The sequence below is a fragment of the Pinus tabuliformis genome, chromosome 9 (genome assembly GCF_031772625.1).
Source record: "Pinus tabuliformis cultivar Carrire ecotype Pingquan chromosome 9, CPIR1, whole genome shotgun sequence".
Lineage (NCBI taxonomy): Eukaryota > Viridiplantae > Streptophyta > Pinopsida > Pinales > Pinaceae > Pinus > Pinus tabuliformis.
Window position 1 is genome coordinate 722,919,433 of NC_142307.1, and position 20,604 is coordinate 722,940,036.

General features: G+C 36.4%; 1 long non-coding RNA gene across 1 annotated transcript; it reads right to left on the reverse strand.

Moving 5' to 3' along the window:
- Nucleotides 1-2,024: 2,024 nt before the first annotated feature.
- LOC149150724 (uncharacterized) lies at nucleotides 2,025-15,077 on the reverse strand. Its single transcript, XR_016263056.1, has 3 exons — nucleotides 14,868-15,077; nucleotides 2,507-2,599; nucleotides 2,025-2,334 (listed from the first exon to the last, which is right to left on the reverse strand). It is a non-coding gene; the product is annotated as an uncharacterized LOC149150724 (long non-coding RNA).
- Between the last annotated feature and the right edge of the window lie 5,527 nt (nucleotides 15,078-20,604).

Sequence of the window (20,604 nt, forward strand, 5' to 3'; positions counted from 1 at the left end):
CTGATGGGGAAGGCACCCTTAACTCTCTCTCTATTCCCTTTGTCATTTCAGTTTTCAGCCATTGGTTCAGTAGGAATGGGTTCCTCTCCTTCTTCTTCCCCTGTAGGTTCTTCAAATATGTCAGGTTGCTCACCTCACTACAACAAAACTAGTGATTTGCGCCAGATTTAGCGCCAGATTTTAGTGCATTTTTTTTTAATTGTGATGAGCAACCTGGCGCTAAATCTGGCTCTATTGTACAATTTTTAAAGCGTCCTTTTTTACACCTGATTTTGCATCCTTTTACACGCTAGATTTTGCATCATTTTTTACACCAAACTATGCATCATTTTTTGCGTCAAATTTTTAACCAAGGTTTGCATCTTATTTTATGATAGGTTTTGCTTCTAGTTTTGTGTCATTTTTTGCATCTATTTTTCATTCTCTTTTGCTTCCTATTTTGTGTCATTCTTTGCTTCCATTTTTGCACCATCATTTGCATCAAGTTTACGCTGTATTTTGAATCCAATTTAACGTCTTTTTATGCATCCATTTTGTGTCAGTTTTTGCATCTAGTCTTACACCAGGTTTTGTATCTAGTCTTACACTAGTTTTTGCTTCTATTTTTGCACCAGCTTTGGTGCCTATCTTTGCACCATGTGTTGAATTTGATTTAGCACCAAATTTTGCATCCATTTTTGTGCCCATTTTTGCATCTTTTTTTGGACCATTTTTTACATCCACATTTACGTTTGATTTGTCTCCATTTTTCCCATCTCATTTTGCACCATATTTTGCGTCATTTGTTTCATCCAATTTTGCATAATTTTTAACACCATCTCTTGCATCTAATGTTACATAATTTTGAGCATCCAAATTTGCATTTATATTTGCATCTTATGTTGAGTCATGTGTTGTGTCCACCTTTGCATCTTATTTTGTGTCTAATGGTACATTCAATTTAGAGCCATTTTTTACGTCTACTTTTGTATTTGTTTTTGCACCAAGTTTTGCATCCAATTTTAAGCTATTTTATGCCCCTTTTTGCACCATTTTTTTGTGTCTACTTGTGTCCAATGTTGCACCATTATTTACACCGAATTTTTCATCCAATTTTGCATTTTTTTGGTGTCTAGTTTTACATCGTTTTCACCATCCAAATTTGCATCTTTTTTTGCCTCATTTTGTGTCCACATTTGCATATAATTTTGTGTCTGAGTTCGAGCCTAAATTTGCATGTGATTAGGAATCATTTTTTACATCCAATATGGCATCCTTGGTTTCACCTTTTTTCAGCCCCATTTTGCATCTTGTTTTATGTCTTTTCTTACATCTTTTTTTTTTCCTTTTTTGCACCCAAGTTTGCATCCCAAATTTACACCATTATTTGCATCATCATTTGGCATATTAATTTGTAATTTTTTTTGCTTCTTTTTAATGCTCAACTTTGCATCTTATTTTACATCTAGTTGTTGTCTTTTTTTGCATCTAATTTGGTGCCCATTTATGTGTCCTTGTTTTTGCCCAATTTGATATCCTTTTGTATGCCATGTTTTGTTCCCTTCTTTGTGTCAACTATTGCACAATTTTTCACTTCTAATTTAAAACACTTTGTATGTCAACTGTTTGCATTTTGTATTAATTCCTAGTTTAACATCCAATTTTACTTTCTATTTTGCATCCATGGTTACATCCGCATTTGACTTCTTATATAGAGTATATTTTTCTTTACATATATGACCCCCTTTATAGATTCATAGTGGAATATATGATAGTTTCTAAATATCATTAAAGCAGATATCACAATTCAAAATCATTTGTAAAGAAATTTAAGAGAAATTGACAACATCCATCCAAAAAAATAACAATGTGTCATTAACAATTTTCAAAACATGTATAAAATAGCAACATAATACTAATAAAATCAGTATTATTTTTAATCAAAACAAGTAAAATTCAAATATGATTAACAAATCAAAATATTTCATGAATATCGTTATTCTACGATAAATTAACAACATACATAAATCAAACTCATCGTATGATTACAAAATCAAAATGTCTCATTGATATAGGGTAAATTCACAACACCCATCTAAACATAACAATATCATTCTACACAATAATTTCTTCATAAAAAACAATGCATGTGCATGCCTAGCTACCACCACCAAGATCATCCTCATGATCATCTTGACCATCCTCATTACTCTGATCCACATCATCACCAACACCGCAACTATCATCTTCATCTCCTCCTTCACCACCATCATCCTCATCCTCATCCTCATCATCTCTTGATATATGTTGAACATAATTTGGATCATCGTCTTGGCAATCATTACCTATAGCATTCTGACAAAAAAAATCAATATTACATGTTAGTATTAATTACATAACACAACGCATGTTTTTGTTATACAATGTTAACCATAAAATGAGGTAAGATATAATATCTAATAGTACTAAAAAATAAAATGAAAATATGGTTTAAAAGTATATTGGAAATCCAACTAAGATTACATACCATAGAGTCCATCCAAACAACAAATTCAACCCATCTCTTTTGCTGCAGCACCTCCTTTTCCAAATGATTTGGAGGTCTTCCATATTTTAGTTCCTATCAATCAGTAAATAGGGAGAAATTAGATAACAATGACTTTATTCTAGTACAAAATTTATTAAAAAAATATCACATGTTTACTATACTTACAAAGGTCGTTATCAGTGCTTTTAAACCTTTCCGGCCACTACAATGAGTGACTTTTGTCTTGGTTAACCTCGCCTTGGATGCCTTGTCCTTAAACATAAACCAATTCAATTTATTTTCACACAAATACATGTCTAAGATACTTATAAGTATTAATACATTCTAAATAATGTTTAATGAAAAATTGAATACCTGAATGCTCTCATTGCCAGCTTTTCTTTGTGCATCCAACTTCTCATATGATTTTACAAGTTCTTTCCATACTTTAAAAGGTATGTCAATAGGTCTTTGTTTCAGTCTTTGATCTTGAGGCATTTTTTTAATTTTTCTTGTTTGGTTAAAATTTTTTGTTAAAAAAAACTGAACAAGTAATTCACATCAATGGCATGGGGACTCTATGGATATGTGTAAAAAAATGGCTATAAAGAAAACATCCAAAAAACATATGAGCTCTCCCTTTGATGGTCACTTGGGGCATATGGCTGGAAAGGAACAACTCCATTTTCGAAAATCAAGGACAATCCTTTCTCAAAGTCCTTCCTAATATTTGCATCCCTTTGTTGATCTACACGATGTAACCCTAGGTCACAAGTACCTCTCTAGGGCTTTGTATATTGTACACTGCTCCTACACATAGACAATTGTGCCCTTGTCCATTGAAAGTACCTTTACTTAGCTTTGATTCATCTGATATATCACCTTGATCCATATAACTTAGAATATCATTTAGGTGAAAATTGGGAAGCCTCCTGTGTGGTATAATTCCACTAAAAAGCAGAAGGAGGATTGTTGAGGTGACAATGGAAATGCACCTCATTGTTCTATTAATGTCTGGCCTTTGGCTTGTGAGAGCTTGCTAGATTTTGAAGAAACAGGCCTGATATCATTAAATGGCAGTCATGGTAGTTCGACAGTGAAACCAACATTGCACTGAAGGCAGGGCACACTTCAAAATTGTTGAAAAAAATGTATACACCATGATAGAAAATGACAATAAAAGAGATGTATGTGGTAGATTGAGCAAGGTAATAACCATTCCTGGAAAGTATCAACTTGTAGCTATTATAGTAAATGTTGTATTCATTTTTCAGATAGTTTTTGGGGACAGTCCTTCAAGGATGTATCAATGCCCTACTCAAGAATACATGCTTGAAGATGCCCTGAGAATGACATTGGTGCCATTCTTTGGCATACTTTAGAAAATAAAATTGATTCTCTTGTAAGGCAGAAGAACACACCAATTGGTCATATGGATCACCACATTGTTGAAATTTGTTTCGGGAATGCCTTGCAAAAGAACAGTGATTTGTGTCCAAAGGGAACAGAAGAGTGCAGAACTGATAATATGGCCTTGACATGCAAACTGTTGAATCTGTGCAAGACTCAAAAATACAACAGTCTTGTACTTTTTCATATAGTCTTAAAACCAGAATCCAAAAACATGCAGTAAAGGGGGATATTGTTTTCTCGGAAGAGATGCTCAAGACCCAAGAAAACACCTTATGGTTTGACAACAATTATAACAGTCCTTTGCAGGGATGGGTAGATATATCATGTAGCAGAACATGTCCAAAGTTACAGCCCCTTCATGACATACTTCATTTGCAGGCATCCAAATTTATTCCCAGAGAGGCATTGACAGAGATTCCAACTTGTAACCATTCAGAGTTTGATGTCTCCCTGTTTTCCATGATGACTAAGCACTGAGGGAAGGGGCATTGTGCTTCCAAGATGTTAAGGTGGCTGCATTGGATCACTGACTTCACCTAGTAGCTGCATTTTGTACATGCTACAGTAGGGTAGGAAAATGAATAAGTTCACTTGAGCAGTAGTGTAACAAAAATAAGCTCCCTTGAGCATTTTATTTGGTTTTATTGTCAATGATGTGTTTGTTGATGAGGAGGTCAATCTCATGTGTACATGACAAGATTCTGAGGTTCTCATGCACTTCTGAGAAAATCACATGTCCCCAAGTAGGAGCCAGCTGTTACCCATTATTTTGCACAGGGGTACCCCTATTGAATTTACTTACTAACCTAGTGTTTTTCATCACTAAGAACCTCAAGGACTTGGCTTGTTGGTTTTATGGACATTGACAGAGGATTTGATGACATGGTGGTTAATCAGTGATGTAGTATTTGATGATGTATAGCCCCTTTGTTGGAGCACATAGGGTTCAAGCATGGCATGTTCTTCAGTCAGAATTTTGAGCATCTTCATGTTTCCCTAGGCAATTCACAGATCTCAAGGTAGTTCATGCATTTCAAGGCACAGGTCACATCCTCCAAGGCACACATGGGCTAGTTTCACTCACATGGACCTCTTCTTGACATGCCATGTGAAAATTCCTAGAGCACTCTCATGTTTTGAGCCTCTTTTTACTAAATTTGTGGGGCGACCCACTAACTTGGACATCCATATGGCTGTTGACGATTTTACAACTTATTTTATGACATGGAGAATCATTTTCATGCTTCATGGAGGTGTCTTTAATTGAGATATGGACATGGTCATGCCTTGGAGGCACCTTTGGAGGGATTATGAGCGCTATTTGAGGAGTCACCCACTTCTAGAGGGTTTATTCCACTTATTTAGAAGGTTGTTACACACTTGAGAACTAGACGATCCCTAGGCATCCCTTTGTTGATCTACACACTAGGCATCCCTTTGTTGATCTACACGATGTAACCCTAGGTCACAAGTACCTCTCTAGGGCTTTGTATATGGTACACTGCTCCTACACATAGACAATTGTGCCCTTGTCCATTGAAAGTACCTTTACTTAGCTTTGATTCATCTGATATATCACCTTGATCCATATAACTTAGAATATCATTTAAGTGAAAATTGGGAAGCCTCCTGTGTGGTATAATTCCACTAAAAAGCAGAAGGAGGATTGCTGAGGTGACAATGGAAATGCACCTCATTGTTCTATTAATGTCTGGCCTTTGCCTTGTGAGAGCTTGCTAGATTTTGAAGAAACAGGCTTGATATCGTTAAATGGCAGTCATGGTAGTTCGACAGTGATTATATTCCTTCCTGGAACCAACATTGCACTGAACGCAGGGCACACTTCAAAATCGTTGAAAAAAATGTATACACCATGATAGAAAATTACAATAAAAAAGATGTATGTGGTAGATTGAGCAAGGTAATAACCATTCCTGGAAAGTATCAACTTGTAGCTATTATAGTAAATGTTGTATTCATTTTTCAGATAGTTTTTGGGGACAGTCCTTCAAGGATGTATCAATGCCCTACTCAAGAATACATGCTTGAAGATGCCCTGACAATGACATTGGTGCCATTCTTTGGCATACTTTAGAAAATAAAATTGATTCTCTTGTAAGGGAGAAGAACACACCAATTGGTCATATGGATCACCACATTGTTGAAATTTGTTCTGGGAATGCCTTGCAAAAGAACAGTGATTTGTGTCCAAATGGAACAGAAGAGTGCAGAACTGATAATATGGCCTTGACATGCAAACTGCTGAATATGTGCAAGACTCAAAAATACAACAGTCTTGTACTTTTTGATATAGTCTTAAAACCAGAATCCAAAAACATGCAGTAAAGGGGGATATTGTTTTCTCAGAAGAGATGCTCAAGAGCCAAGAAAACACCTTATGGTTTGACAACAATTATAACAGTCCTTTGCAGGGATGGGTAGATATATCATGTAGCAGAACATGTCCAAAGTTACAGCCCCTTCATGACATACTTCATTTGCAGGCATCCAAATTCATTCCCAGAGAGGCATTGATAGAGATTCCAACTTGTAACCATTCAGAGTTTGATGTCTCCCTATTTTCCATGATGACTAAGCACTGAGGGAAGGGGCATTGTGCTTCCAAGATGTTAAGGTGGCTGCATTGGATCACTAACTTCACCTAGTAGCTGCATTTTGTACATGCTACAGTAGGGTAGGAAAATGAATAAGTTCACTTGAGCAGTAGTGTAACAAAAATAAGCTCCCTTGAGCATTTTATTTGGTTTTATTGTCAATGATGTGTTTGTTGATGAGGAGGTCAATCTCATGTGTACATAACAAGATTCTGAGGTTCTCATGCACTTCTGAGAAAAGCACATGTCCCCAAGTAGGAGCCAGCTGTTACCCATTATTTTGCACAGGGGTACCCCTATTGAATTTACTTACTAACCTAGTGTTTTTCATCACTAAGAACCTCAAGGACTTGGCTTGTTGGTTTTATGGACATTGACAGAGGATTTGATGACATGGTGGTTAATCAGTGATGTAGTATTTGATGATGTACAGCCCCTTTGTTGGAGCACATAGGGTTCAAGCATGGCATGTTCTTCAGTCAGAATTTTGAGCATCTTCATGTTTCCCTAGGCAATTCACAGATCTCAAGGTAGTTCATGCATTTCAAGGCACAGGTCACATCCTCCAAGGCACACATGGGCTAGTTTCACTCACATGGACCTCTTCTTGACATGCCATGTGAAAATTCCTAGAGCACTCTCATGTTTTGAGCCTCTTTTTACTAAATTTGTGGGGCGACCCACTAACTTGGACATCCATATGGCTGTTGACTATTTTACAACTTATTTTATGACATGGAGAATCATTTTCATGCTTCATGGACGTGTCTTTAATTGAGATATGGACATGGTCATGCCTTGGAGGCACCTTTGGAGGGATTATGAGCGCTATTTGAGGAGTCACCCACTTCTAGAGGGTTTATTCCACTTATTTAGAAGGTTGTTACACACTTGAGAACTAGACGATCCCTAGGCATCCCTTTGTTGATCTACACGATGTAACCCTAGGTCACAAGTACCTATCTAGGGCTTTGTATATGGTACACTGCTCCTACACATAGACAATTGTGCCCTTGTCCATTGAAAGTACCTTTACTTAGCTTTGATTCATCTGATATATCACCTTGATCCATATAACTTAGAATATCATTTAAGTGAAAATTGGGAAGCCTCCTGTGTGGTATAATTCCACTAAAAAGCAGAAGGAGGATTGCTGAGGTGACAATGGAAATGCACCTCATTGTTCTATTAATGTCTGGCCTTTGCCTTGTGAGAGCTTGCTAGATTTTGAAGAAACAGGCCTGATATCATTAAATGGCAGTCATGGTAGTTCGACAGTGATTATATTCCTTCCTGGAACCAACATTGCACTGAAGGCAGGGCACACTTCAAAATCGTTGAAAAAAATGTATACACCATGATAGAAAATTACAATAAAAAAGATGTATGTGGTAGATTGAGCAAGGTAATAACCATTCCTGGAAAGTATCAACTTGTAGCTATTATAGTAAATGTTGTATTCATTTTTCAGATAGTTTTTGGGGACAGTCCTTCAAGGATGTATCAATGCCCTACTCAAGAATACATGCTTGAAGATGCCCTGAGAATGACATTGGTGCCATTCTTTGGCATACTTTAGAAAATAAAATTGATTCTCTTGTAAGGCAGAAGAACACACCAATTGGTCATATGGATCACCACATTGTTGAAATTTGTTCCGGGAATGCCTTGCAAAAGAACAGTGATTTGTGTCCAAATGGAACAGAAGAGTGCAGAACTGATAATATGGCCTTGACATGCAAACTGCTGAATCTGTGCAAGACTCAAAAATACAACAGTCTTGTACTTTTTCATATAGTCTTAAAACCAGAATCCAAAAACATGCAGTAAAGGAGGATATTGTTTTCTCAGAAGAGATGCTCAAGAGCCAAGAAAACACCTTATGGTTTGACAACAATTATAACAGTCCTTTGCAGGGATGGGTAGATATATCATGTAGCAGAACATGTCCAAAGTTACAGCCCCTTCATGACATACTTCATTTGCAGGCATCCAAATTCATTCCCAGAGAGGCATTGACAGAGATTCCAACTTGTAACCATTCAGAGTTTGATGTCTCCCTGTTTTCCATGATGACTAAGCACTGAGGGAAGGGGCATTGTGCTTCCAAGATGTTAAGGTGGCTGCATTGGATCACTGACTTCACCTAGTAGCTGCATTTTGTACATGCTACAGTAGGGTAGGAAAATGAATAAGTTCACTTGAGCAGTAGTGTAACAAAAATAAGCTCCCTTGAGCATTTTATTTGGTTTTATTGTCAATGATGTGTTTGTTGATGAGGAGGTCAATCTCATGTGTACATGACAAGATTCTGAGGTTCTCATGCACTTCTGAGAAAAGCACATGTCCCCAAGTAGGAGCCAGCTGTTACCCATTATTTTGCACAGGGGTACCCCTATTGAATTTACTTACTAACCTAGTGTTTTTCATCACTAAGAACCTCAAGGACTTGGCTTGTTGGTTTTATGGACATTGACAGAGGATTTGATGACATGGTGGTTAATCAGTGATGTAGTATTTGATGATGTACAGCCCCTTTGTTGGAGCACATAGGGTTCAAGCATGGCATGTTCTTCAGTCAGAATTTTGAGCATCTTCATGTTTCCCTAGGCAATTCACAGATCTCAAGGTAGTTCATGCATTTCAAGGCACACGTCACATCCTCCAAGGCACACATGGGCTAGTTTCACTCACATGGACCTCTTCTTGACATGCCATGTGAAAATTCCTAGAGCACTCTCATGTTTTGAGCCTCTTTTTACTAAATTTGTGGGGCGACCCACTAACTTGGACATCCATATGGTTGTTGACGATTTTACAACTTATTTTATGACATGGAGAATCATTTTCATGCTTCATGGAGGTGTCTTTAATTGAGATATGGACATGGTCATGCCTTGGAGGCACCTTTGGAGGGATTATGAGTGCTATTTGAGGAGTCACCCACTTCTAGAGGGTTTATTCCACTTATTTAGAAGGTTGTTACACACTTGAGAACTAGACACCGTACTCTTGCTTGCATGGGATATCACTTCACCATGTTTTGAGGATTGGACCACACTTTCTTAAGGGAACATTGAGCATCCACAACTTTTGGGGAACCTTTGGAGGCTAGATGTGCCACCTTAGAGCCTCATTCGTCATTCTTTAAAGGATACATCCCTCTCCTTGGGGGTTACTTCATGTTGATCATTGTACATGTGGCTTGACCACTTTATTTTATTGTTGATTAGAGTAACGAGTTGTAGGAGAAGTACATTTTATTTTTCTTAGGCCAAGATCTAAAGAATCACATGAGATAATATTATTTTATTATAAAGGAAGTCTAGCATCACTCTATGTAAAGAGATGCACTTCCTCAATTTCACTCATGGTTGGATTTTTGTAGCTCTCACTCCTTGGAACTTAATTGACATATCTTTCTTGGAGCATTTATGGTGTAAGGGATTCTTTTTTTGTGGATGATTGTTTTCAATTCTTGAAGCTTCTCTTTCTTGGTTATTATTTGAATTTTGGTGCATACAGATTAATGATGAAATGCTCGTCTTCTACAAGACTTCAAGATCAATCCATTTAGGGGGTAAGTTACCACTTGGAAGGGAGATGTTTTAGGGTTTTTCTTCTGCATTATTCCTTTGTTGATTTGGTGATTATTTGGCACCTTGCTATGTTTTTCCTTTGGTTCCCTAGTAAGAAGTATTAAGTACATTTATCAAAACATATTTGATCTTGTTGGTGAAGGTTTTCCATTGAAAGTTCCCTTCTTGTAGACCTTGATATTCATTTTTATTCTTCATTGAGTGAGGGATCACTCTTTCCTTTTGGTTCTAGACTCTAGTCTCAAACCCCTAATCCTTGAAGGAAATAAGCCACTTCTCCGAAGAGTTTCTTCTTGACCTCATAAGCCATTTGATTCTCCTTCCATCACTTATTCTAAAACCCTAAAAACTCCAAAACTCTATTTTACTAAGGCTTCTCTCAACTTCACCTTGTGCCTCATTTCTTTGTCTTATTAATAGTATTAGGTATATCCCCTTGAGCCAAAGGAGAGCCAGCCTAAAGTGAAGAGGATAGGTTGTTGAGGTGAAGGTGGTGACCATCCTAACAGTTCCCTGAAGTTGTACATTGTGGATTAGGGCTCTTATCATTACATACAATTTGAGAGGTAACAAGAAGAATGCACCCTTCCCCACAGAAGTAGCGAATGATTGGAGATGAATTGAATTCTTAAAGGAGGTGGGAGTATTTTGTGGAATCCAAGCAACTAACTATGACAAGGGGTAAGCAACAACATTGTCTTGTGGGGGAATCTTATGGAGTTAATTTGCTAATTTTGCAGCAGTTTCTTAATTGTATTTCAAGAAAACCTGCTAGCTCATTTGCATGTGAGAGAGATTGCAAGACAGTACATTTCATTGTCCCCAATAAGAGAAACAAGTTGAAATTAAAGAAATTATGATACCTGGTTTTTGTGAATAGCAGTTTATGGTTACCGAATAACAATATGTTAAAAAAGGCCTCCAAGCATGACATTCTACTTTCTGATCATAAAACAAGAGGTTAACACTAATAATACACCTTTCATCCCCCAGTCCATGGAAGCATTAAACTATTACTCATCAGTGTTTGAGTCGCTAGATGCTACACTTAAAAGGGATAGCATAAATCGTATGAATGTTGAAAAACAATGCCTTGCCTGAGACACAGTGAACATAATTGCTTGTGAGGAAGAAGAAAGGATTGAGAGGTATGAAGTTATAGGAAAATGGAGAGCTAGAGTGACTATGGCAGGATTTAGTGTATATCATCTCAGTGCTAATGTTAAGGACACGGTTAAATCTTTGCTCTGTTAATCATATTGCAATAGCTATAAGACTAAGGAAGAAGGAGGAGCTATGTATTTACTATTTTGGATGGTTGGACAAAATTCTCATTGCAACATCTGCTTGGCATTGAGAGGCAACGACTATAAGAATGTTCTTGTACAAGAATTTGTTATAATTTATCAATACCATTGTTGAAACTGCATGTGACTTTCATGTGTGTCAGGGAAGAGTTCAGAAACCTGACACAATAACTTATTATAGGGGTAAAAGATGAAACTAATTTAAGGAAACAATGGTTTTTACCTGTCCTGTTCAACCAGGGATAAGATAGTTATTCGTTTGTATTTTGCTTCCTTATCCAGGTAGACAAGAAAATGCTAAGGCTTGCTAAAATCAATGATATGCCTGCCTACACAGTGGGTAATTGGATAGAGATAGTTACTATTTAACTTTCAGGAACTTATACTTCACTAGCTAAAAAGTTTTGGATTTTTTTTTCTTATGACCTTGAGTACAGAGTCTCATAATCAACTAGAAGAAAAATCAAGTCTAACACATACACTATTAACCTGCCTGTCACATACGGTTTGTCACACTATATATTAAAATAAGGTTGATCATACTAACAATAAGGTTGTATAGTTTAAAAGGAGGGCTCTCCTGACTGCATTTGGTTGGTTTATAGAAAAGATTGCTGGAATGTGTAATGTGAATGCTCTGCTAACTGTTTTTTAAGCATTTGGAAGTATTAAAATCCCCTAGGATAATTAATGTAAGACCTGTTAATTAATGTGTAAAGATGGCTATTGTCCTTGGGCTACCTTAGCTGTTCGTGTTTAGTGATCTGTGGTATTATAACTCCTCAAGTCACTATTAAACCATGAGAACCATGCCCAGGCAGACTAGTGTGACATTGTGGATGAGAACCAAAACTAGACTCCTATAACCTCCTTTTTCATCCTTTAAATTGCAGAATTAACTGACTGTTCTAATAATCGTTCTTGAGCACCTGAAGATGTGCACCCTAAATAATAAGAATAATACCCTGTAACATATGAATAGTCCATCCTGTGCATGTAGGATATGCACATGAGGTCCAATAAAATCACTAACTAGAATACCAGGTGTTATTAAATCCTCTACAGGTTGATATATATGAATGTTACAGTGTGCAGGAGTATGATTCAATTCCATACGAAAATACAAAACATCTAATAGGATTTCCTTATACCTCATAGGCAAACAACCATTGTCCCTTCTATAGATGAGCAGAATAATTGCTTGGTTCTCTACACTAAATAAAGACAAAGTATAGTACTTATTGCTGACAAAATAGGATTCAAATCGCGGTTCAATTGCTTGACATTCAGCTGGTCACAGAATTGTAGAGTGCATAATCATAAGTGATGTTGCGAGCCTCATTGCTCAAAGTCTAAGGGTCTTGCGAGCCATAATCACAGCCATGTATGGCATATCTTGTGATTATGGCATTTTATGAGGTCAATTCTTGTGAAGACATTTCAGTTTATAATAAATTTTGAACCTCAACAGAGTTTTGGCAAGACCTGGCTGAGCTAGGACATCAACAACACAGCTGATATGAATGACATAATCTAGCCTCAAGAGGGAGCCTCTTTTGTTTCATCACTCTAACAATCTATGAAGTGGTGGAAAGCATAACAACTTCCCCTTGAATATGACACCTAAACTGAGTACAAATCCTAAATGATGCAGCCCTTGGTGCATGTCTCTCAAAGTATCGATATTTCAAATGTTGAAAGCTCTTGTGCCCATTTGATATGCATTCGATTGCAGTTCCCCTAAAGAAAGAATCTTATAAAGGTGAGGCCATGGCCAATATGTTAGCCATATCCATTGGAGTTGCCATTGCTTGACAACTTTAGTGTGATCAGTCCCACCATGATTCACATGGGCTTCTACTCAACACTGGCTGTTGCTATTGTAAGAGTCTTCAAGCTCGTTGAACCCATAGTATTGATAAGTGTATTCTTTGGGTCTCTGGTTTTCAAATTCTGCCTATGTTTTCCTCTCAGTATCATTATTTCAAATGCTGAAAGCTCTAATTCCCATTGTTGTGTATTTGATTGTGGTTTCCCTGAAGAAATAAGCTTATAAAGGTGAGCCCGAGGCCAATATGTTGGCCATATCCATTGGAGTTACTATTTCAGCTTATGGGGAGGCCAAGATGAATGCATGGGAGGTGATTCTCCAGTTAAGTGCAGTTGCATGTGAGACTACCCAATTGGTTCTCATACAAATTCCATGAACATCAAAAGGGATTAAGTTGAATCCCATCACATCTTTGTTGCTCCTTGTTGCCTTGTTTTTCTCAGCACCCCCTGGGCCTTAGTAGAATACCCATTTCTGATAATCAGGGTCTCTTCATTTGATTTGGATTACATGACATTTCTGCTTGTGCCTTGGCTCTTAATCTTGCAGTGTTTCTTCTGATAGGAAAGACTTCAGCCTTGACTATGAATGTTGTTGGTCTTGTCAAGGACTGGCTGCTCATAACATAATCTTTGTCTGTAATAAATGAAAAGGTTACAGTCATAAACTTGAGTGGGTGTGGACTGGCTTTTCTGGCTGTCTGTTACTATAATCATTTGAAACTTCAAGCTCTCAAGTCCAGTGACAACCAACCAAAGTACCTCAGCAGTGCAGCTGATGCCAATGATGAAGGAGAAGGTTTGATAATGACGAGTGGGAGATTCTCAATCAGAGATTCAGAACCAGTAGAGAAAAATCAAACTCAAGCTTCAGGATTAGGTATTTAGATCATTAATATTGTCTTGTGCTAGAGATTATTGTTCTTGGATTGGCTCCTCTATGCCCAGATCTATTTGCAGGGAACAGGCCAGTCATTCACAGTGAAGAAGATAATGACAAGATTAGTGTATAATGATGGACAGGATGGTGCCATGGTGCCAACCTAAATCTCAAGTAAGGAGACATTTGTTCATCAATTTGTCAAGAAGCATGGCCTACAATTCAATTGCTCTAAGCCTATCACTTCTTCCACCTGTCAAATAAATTGTTTCCTGTTTGTTTAGTTGACTATGGTTCTAATAAATATACTATTGTTTGATGTAAAAAGACAAAAAAAAACAAAAAATATGGAAAGTTGTGACCCCATTTTCTAACTACAAATTGAAATCGGATTACCATAGTGACCACCTCTGCTTATTGGAATCAAAAAGGGGGTGGGTTATGCACAATCCTCCGTATCATTTGCTATTACCAGAGATAATTAAAGCCACCCTAAACTCAAGTCTTAACTATGCTGATAGGGTGTTTGGGGAGGGGGATCCCTTACCAACCCACTATAATCTGCACAAAAGCATCCTAAGAACATATGCAAAATCAACCCTTCAATGAAATGATCCAAGAATATAGGTACTCAAACATTGATTTTATCAAAGAAAAATACAAGACAGAAAGAAAAGATCATAACAAGGATTAGAAGAGTCTAAGAACAGTGCTCACTGTCTACAGAGCCAAGACGAATGCAGAAGAGTTCTTCCTTCAGTTCCCCATTTGAGAAATCAGTTGCATGCCAGACCCAAGTTTTATCACTACCTGCGTGCTCCTGAAGTGACATTGGGGAATGAACTGCAAGGCAAAAAGTTGAAATATTTCCAGAAAGTTGAAATATGGCAAATTTTTCCAATCAAGAACTCTAAATAATTTCATTAGGACAAGGCGTAGAGGATTCATGACGACGACAAGAAAATAATGGCGCTTTGCAATTTTAGCACTCTCTTGCAGAAAAATACCTTTTCTGAAATCGTTTTGATCACGAAGAAACGCAGATGAATTGTTGGAAGTCGTGCAGAGAGAGATCTGGTGGCTCGTGGATCGATTCTGGGGCAATGTTTATGCGATTGAAAACCATGATTGTTCATATGCGAGCTACTGAGCTCGTTGAGAGGGATACGCGCAATGGCGCCAAACTACCAAGAGGATTTGAATTTAAAGGTGGGATAGAATATCTACCGTCCGATCATGTCATTGACGGCCATATATTTGTGTTTCAGTAAAACAGATTTTCAAAGAATTTGAAATATTATACATTTTATAGAATTTGAAATATTATACATTCTATTATTTAAGCTGAATAATAGTTTTACTTTGGAAAAATAATTGGGCACATCAAATAAAATATTCACGCGACGGACATAGAACTCCGAAACAATAATGCACCCTTCTCTTACTCCAAAACAATAATGCACCCTTCTCTAGCTGATGTGTCAATGCTTTCTTTGAAGTGGAACTTAAAGAATTAAGTAATTATTCATTATTAAATTGGGATTTTATATAAATTAATTGATTATTTATTAATGTTAATTTCATTTTATAATTTTATAGTAATTTTTAATAGATTTTTGTTAAAGATAATTATTTGAGCTATTATTGTATCAAGATTTTTGTTGTGTCTTTTATTATTATATTTTAATCCACTTTAAACATGCTCAAAATATGTTTTCATCTTCATTTGTGGAGATTATCTACTTGCATATTCAAAAAGTTTTGATGTAGTTTTTGCCTTGAAAAATGATTATTGTGATTGTAATGGTGAGAAATTATTCTATAAACAGTGTTAAGTGTTATTTAGAATAAATGAGAAATTCTTTTTGAATATATAAGACTAATCTTTGAGAGAATAGATATATATTCCCTAATTATCACATAAAAAAGGGGTTAATCTTGCATTTAGTGCTTTATCTCTGTAGAGTTTCGCTAAACAAAGGGAATACCTCCTCCTGCGTGACTTCGATTGTCCCTCCCTCTTACAGGATTGCAAAGCATTAAGAATTGAATCTTCTTTATTTTAAAGATGTAGTCTTGTCGAATATACCAAAAACATAGTAGGATTCTTTCATTATTGACAAAATCAAGCACATGTGCAAGGGAAGTATTCATCTATGGATGGTTAACAAGTTCATTAATAACTACAAGCAAACGCTTCAAACTATGTATTTAATGATCTCTAGTCATCATCTAAAGAGTTCAAGAATCAAATCAATTCCAACCTAAGTTCTAAGTATATGGTAAACCTCTACTCTAGAGGTTCTATTATTGTAAAATTTCACAAATATGGAAGTTGTGGCAAGGTCTCAAAGGAGGGACTTTCTTTTTGGGGCAAAACTAACCTTTTTTCAAAAGATAGTTTCTATAATTGAATCCATCTTCAATATCCATTTCTTCAACCCCACTCTGCCGGATTTGAATATTGAATCCCCCCTACTTATTTTGGGATGAGATGATCTTTCAAAAGCCAACATAAATATATTGGGGACTTACAACAATATACAAACTAAGAAAGGAAGGGTATACACACATGTGTTAGAATTTGAATTGAAGTTGACTTGAGCAAAGGTTTAACAATGCATATTTAATTAAATATTGGTGATTTTAACAACCACGTCCATTAGATTAAAATAATGATACTTTATGTGTATCTATATGCAAAGACAAAATACTTGAAAGGCACCTTCCCAACAACAAAGGTCATTATAAGAAAAATGGAAAAATAACAAGTTGATGGGTGGTATGATTGAATGAAGAATCAAAGGGCAAGAAAGAAGAGACATCCAAGTTTAGTCCTAATAAAAGATTTTATGGCCCCTTCCAAGGAGTGCGTTATTAAGAGGGACACAAACATGATCATGGAGTCTGTGCTAAAGTCTTATGGGAGAAATAGGAAGCATGTGAATGAGATATTATGGATTTCAAAAGAGAAATCATGTTATTCAATCCAATAGAAGCAAGGGGATTGGTGCTACTTGAGACTCCATAAGCTCTAAATCAATTGGTGAAAGCAAGAAGTCTAAAAGATAAATGCAAAGAAAGGAATATCCATCTATGTACAAATCTACAATAAATAAATTCAAAATTATACAGTGTTTCCATATAGACAATGTTAGGTCCCTATAACACTAGTGATTCCCCCATTACTAGTGTCATTGTGGCCCTTACTGTTATTGTTGTGCCCTTATTGTCCCCATATTGTTATTATTGTGCCCCATAGAAGCCCACTATTGTTATTTTTGTGCCCTTATATTATTATTGTTATGTTGACTTTGATTATATTGTGACCCCTTAGACTCCTATATATAGAAATGAGGCTTTGTCATTTGTATCATCCAATAATTGTTCTTTTTGTAATGTAAAGGAGGTTGCCCCCTCGAAGAGGCTGATTTCTAAGTTGTTGATCTATCTTTTCTATCTTTTTGTGAGTTGGTTTCATAACAGACAACCTAGGTTCGAACCCTAAAAAGTGTAGGGTCTTTGTGAGTGTTTGTGAGGGAATGTGTTTGACATCACATAATTGGATTCCCTTCATCATCAAAGAGACATGTGTCCCAAAAGTCAATTTGGTTTAAGTGGATGTTAATATGATACATTGTATATTTTCTGAGGGTAGTAGCACAATTGGAAAAAAGCATGTTGGCAAGCCCTTGTGTATCCAAGTGATCGAAAGTTCAATCCCCCAGACATATCTCACCAATTGAACTTAAAAAAAATATGATACATTGTATATTGCAAAGCCATTAAGTTAAGTAATGACCTTGGCTAACCCAAATATTTAATTAGAATTTAAGCTCAAACACAACATTAGAAATGAAACCTTCACTCTAGATCTAAGGATATAGGGGTCAACATTGGATATTGGATACAAGACAAGGTTATCAAATGTATCTCTTGGACTAGCATTTTTTACAAAGGAATACAAATTTTAATGCTTATATTAACATGTATGTATAATATAATAATGAAATAGTCACTCTTTAGTTCATGGATAAAAGTGTTGGTGTGGAAGGAAATCTCGAGGGATGTGTCACTTTAGTCATAAAAATTGCATTTATTGTGGCACATGGAGAACTTATTAATTGGGTGTAGCTTTAAAAATGGATAGGAGTGTTATCCTCCCCACCTAACTACAATTCCTACAAATGACATATTTAGTGATTAATGAGTATATTGTTGTAATAATTTTGAACCCTGTGTTAAGAAATTGCCCACTTTTTCTAAGAGATCTAGATGGGTAAAGTGAATGGGAAAACTGGGAATTTTACCCATACTAGAGTAGTCATCGGCAACATAGTGAGAGGATTGAAGTTGGGAAACCATGGCTTCACTAGAAGACCAACTCATCCCCAAAACCATGGACCTTGGTCAAGGATTTTTTTCTTATCCTCAAGACATTTGAAGATCACCACAAAAAAACATGGGTCTACATCCACCCAAACCGGCGTTCATCCAATCCTATCATAATCGAACAGAAAAACACTACTTTTTCAGTAGAAAATGGGGAATAAAAGTATCACCCAAGGATAATGACCATCGCATGAAGCGCTCAATCATAAGGGAGGAGCAATAATTTGACAATCACACGTCCTTGATTTCTGTTGATTTAACTCTGAACACTCACGTAATATTCTCTTGCTTGGCGAATTAAACACCACTGCATGGAATGGACGAGGATTGAGCCGAACCCTGGATGAAGCCCACTTCATTCTCATCTAAACACAAAACTATATATACGTCAAAGCTATTACAATAGATTCTTACTGTCAACACCTCGAGGTTCTGTTTATATGTGGCTACCTTTTATGGTTACTATTGAATGTGTGATTGGCAATAGTAATGGCAACTTAGGGCTGCCAAATTTCCTTCGATTCCCTCACTACATCCTAATGCAAATAGTTGTTCAATGCCTTGGGTGTCTTTCAAAACTGGTAGGCAGCGTCTTCTTTGATATTTCTCGATGGTTTTAATTCCACTACAATCACAACTTTCATTTACATAAACTTTGTGTTTTCGCACGAGCGACGATTGTTCCAAGGTGAAATGTCACTTGGATGGTTTCAATGTTGTTGACCCATCATAACTAACTAACGGATATGCCCATTACAATTTTATACCACCCCATTATCAATATCAATTATGCATGGGAACCAATTAAAGCAACTTTTCACATTAATTTTATATGAGCATGAGAACATGTGTTAACAAGCAGCCCATAAAGCCTCATTTTGAATGCCATAGTCACTTAGAAGGAATTCCTCTTGTAGTAGCATCCTCCCTACTAAACTTTGCTAGTGCTAACATTAGAACCACCATTACAACAAGATATCTTTCTAGTGTTGACAACACCATTATAGTAAGATACCTCAAGAGAGACAGAAAATTTAAAAAGTATGATAGTAATATGTATCCAGAAGATGGTATTGAAACTAGTAATTTTTCACGAATCCATAAGATTGTAAGGTCATTCTCATTATCATAATCATTGTCATCATCATCACCATCATCCTTGTCATTGTTATTGCCATCATTACATTATCATCATAATCACCATTCATGCCATCATCATCATCATTATGGACATTGTTTGCAATTGTTCATAATTGTAGATGTTGTAAGAAATATCATCAACCCAAAAAATGTGATCAGTGCTAGAAAAGGGTTGTTTAGGACACATTGATATACGTAAGAGAAATAACAACTCTATTTTTGACAGATGATCGACGATGATCATCATCACCACCATTATCATCGTCATTGTCATTTTTATCATCCCCATCATCATCGTTAATGTAATTTCTATCGACATTGTTGTAATCATGCATCATCATCATTCATGCCATTATTGTTTTTGATGATGACCTAGATGAAAATGATGATCATGACACCAAAGATAATGCTTATGATTATGACAATGACAACATCTAAAACTGGGAAGATTTGCCAACGTCATTAGCATCGTCATCATCATAATCATTGCCATCATCATCATTGTCATTGTAACCACTATCGTCTTTATCATCATAATCACAATTCATGTCATCGCCATCATCTTCATTTTCATCATTGTCAATATTATTGACATTGTCATCAATTGTTCATAATTGTCAATGCCATAAGGAATATCATCAATGCATAAAATATGATGAGTGTTGGAAAAGGGATGCAAAAGCGAACATAGAAATGGGGGCAACAATAGAAGTAAAATTGGATGAAAAGTGGATACAACATAAGTAGATGCACAACAACATGAAAAACCTGACACAAAAGTGGATGCAAAAGTAGATTCAGTTGTCAATGCAAACTTGGATGCAAACATGAAGGCAAAAGTGGAAGCAAACATGGGTCCAATGGTAGGTGTAAAACTTGGCACAAATTGTGGTGAAACAAATGTGGATGCAACAACGGAAAC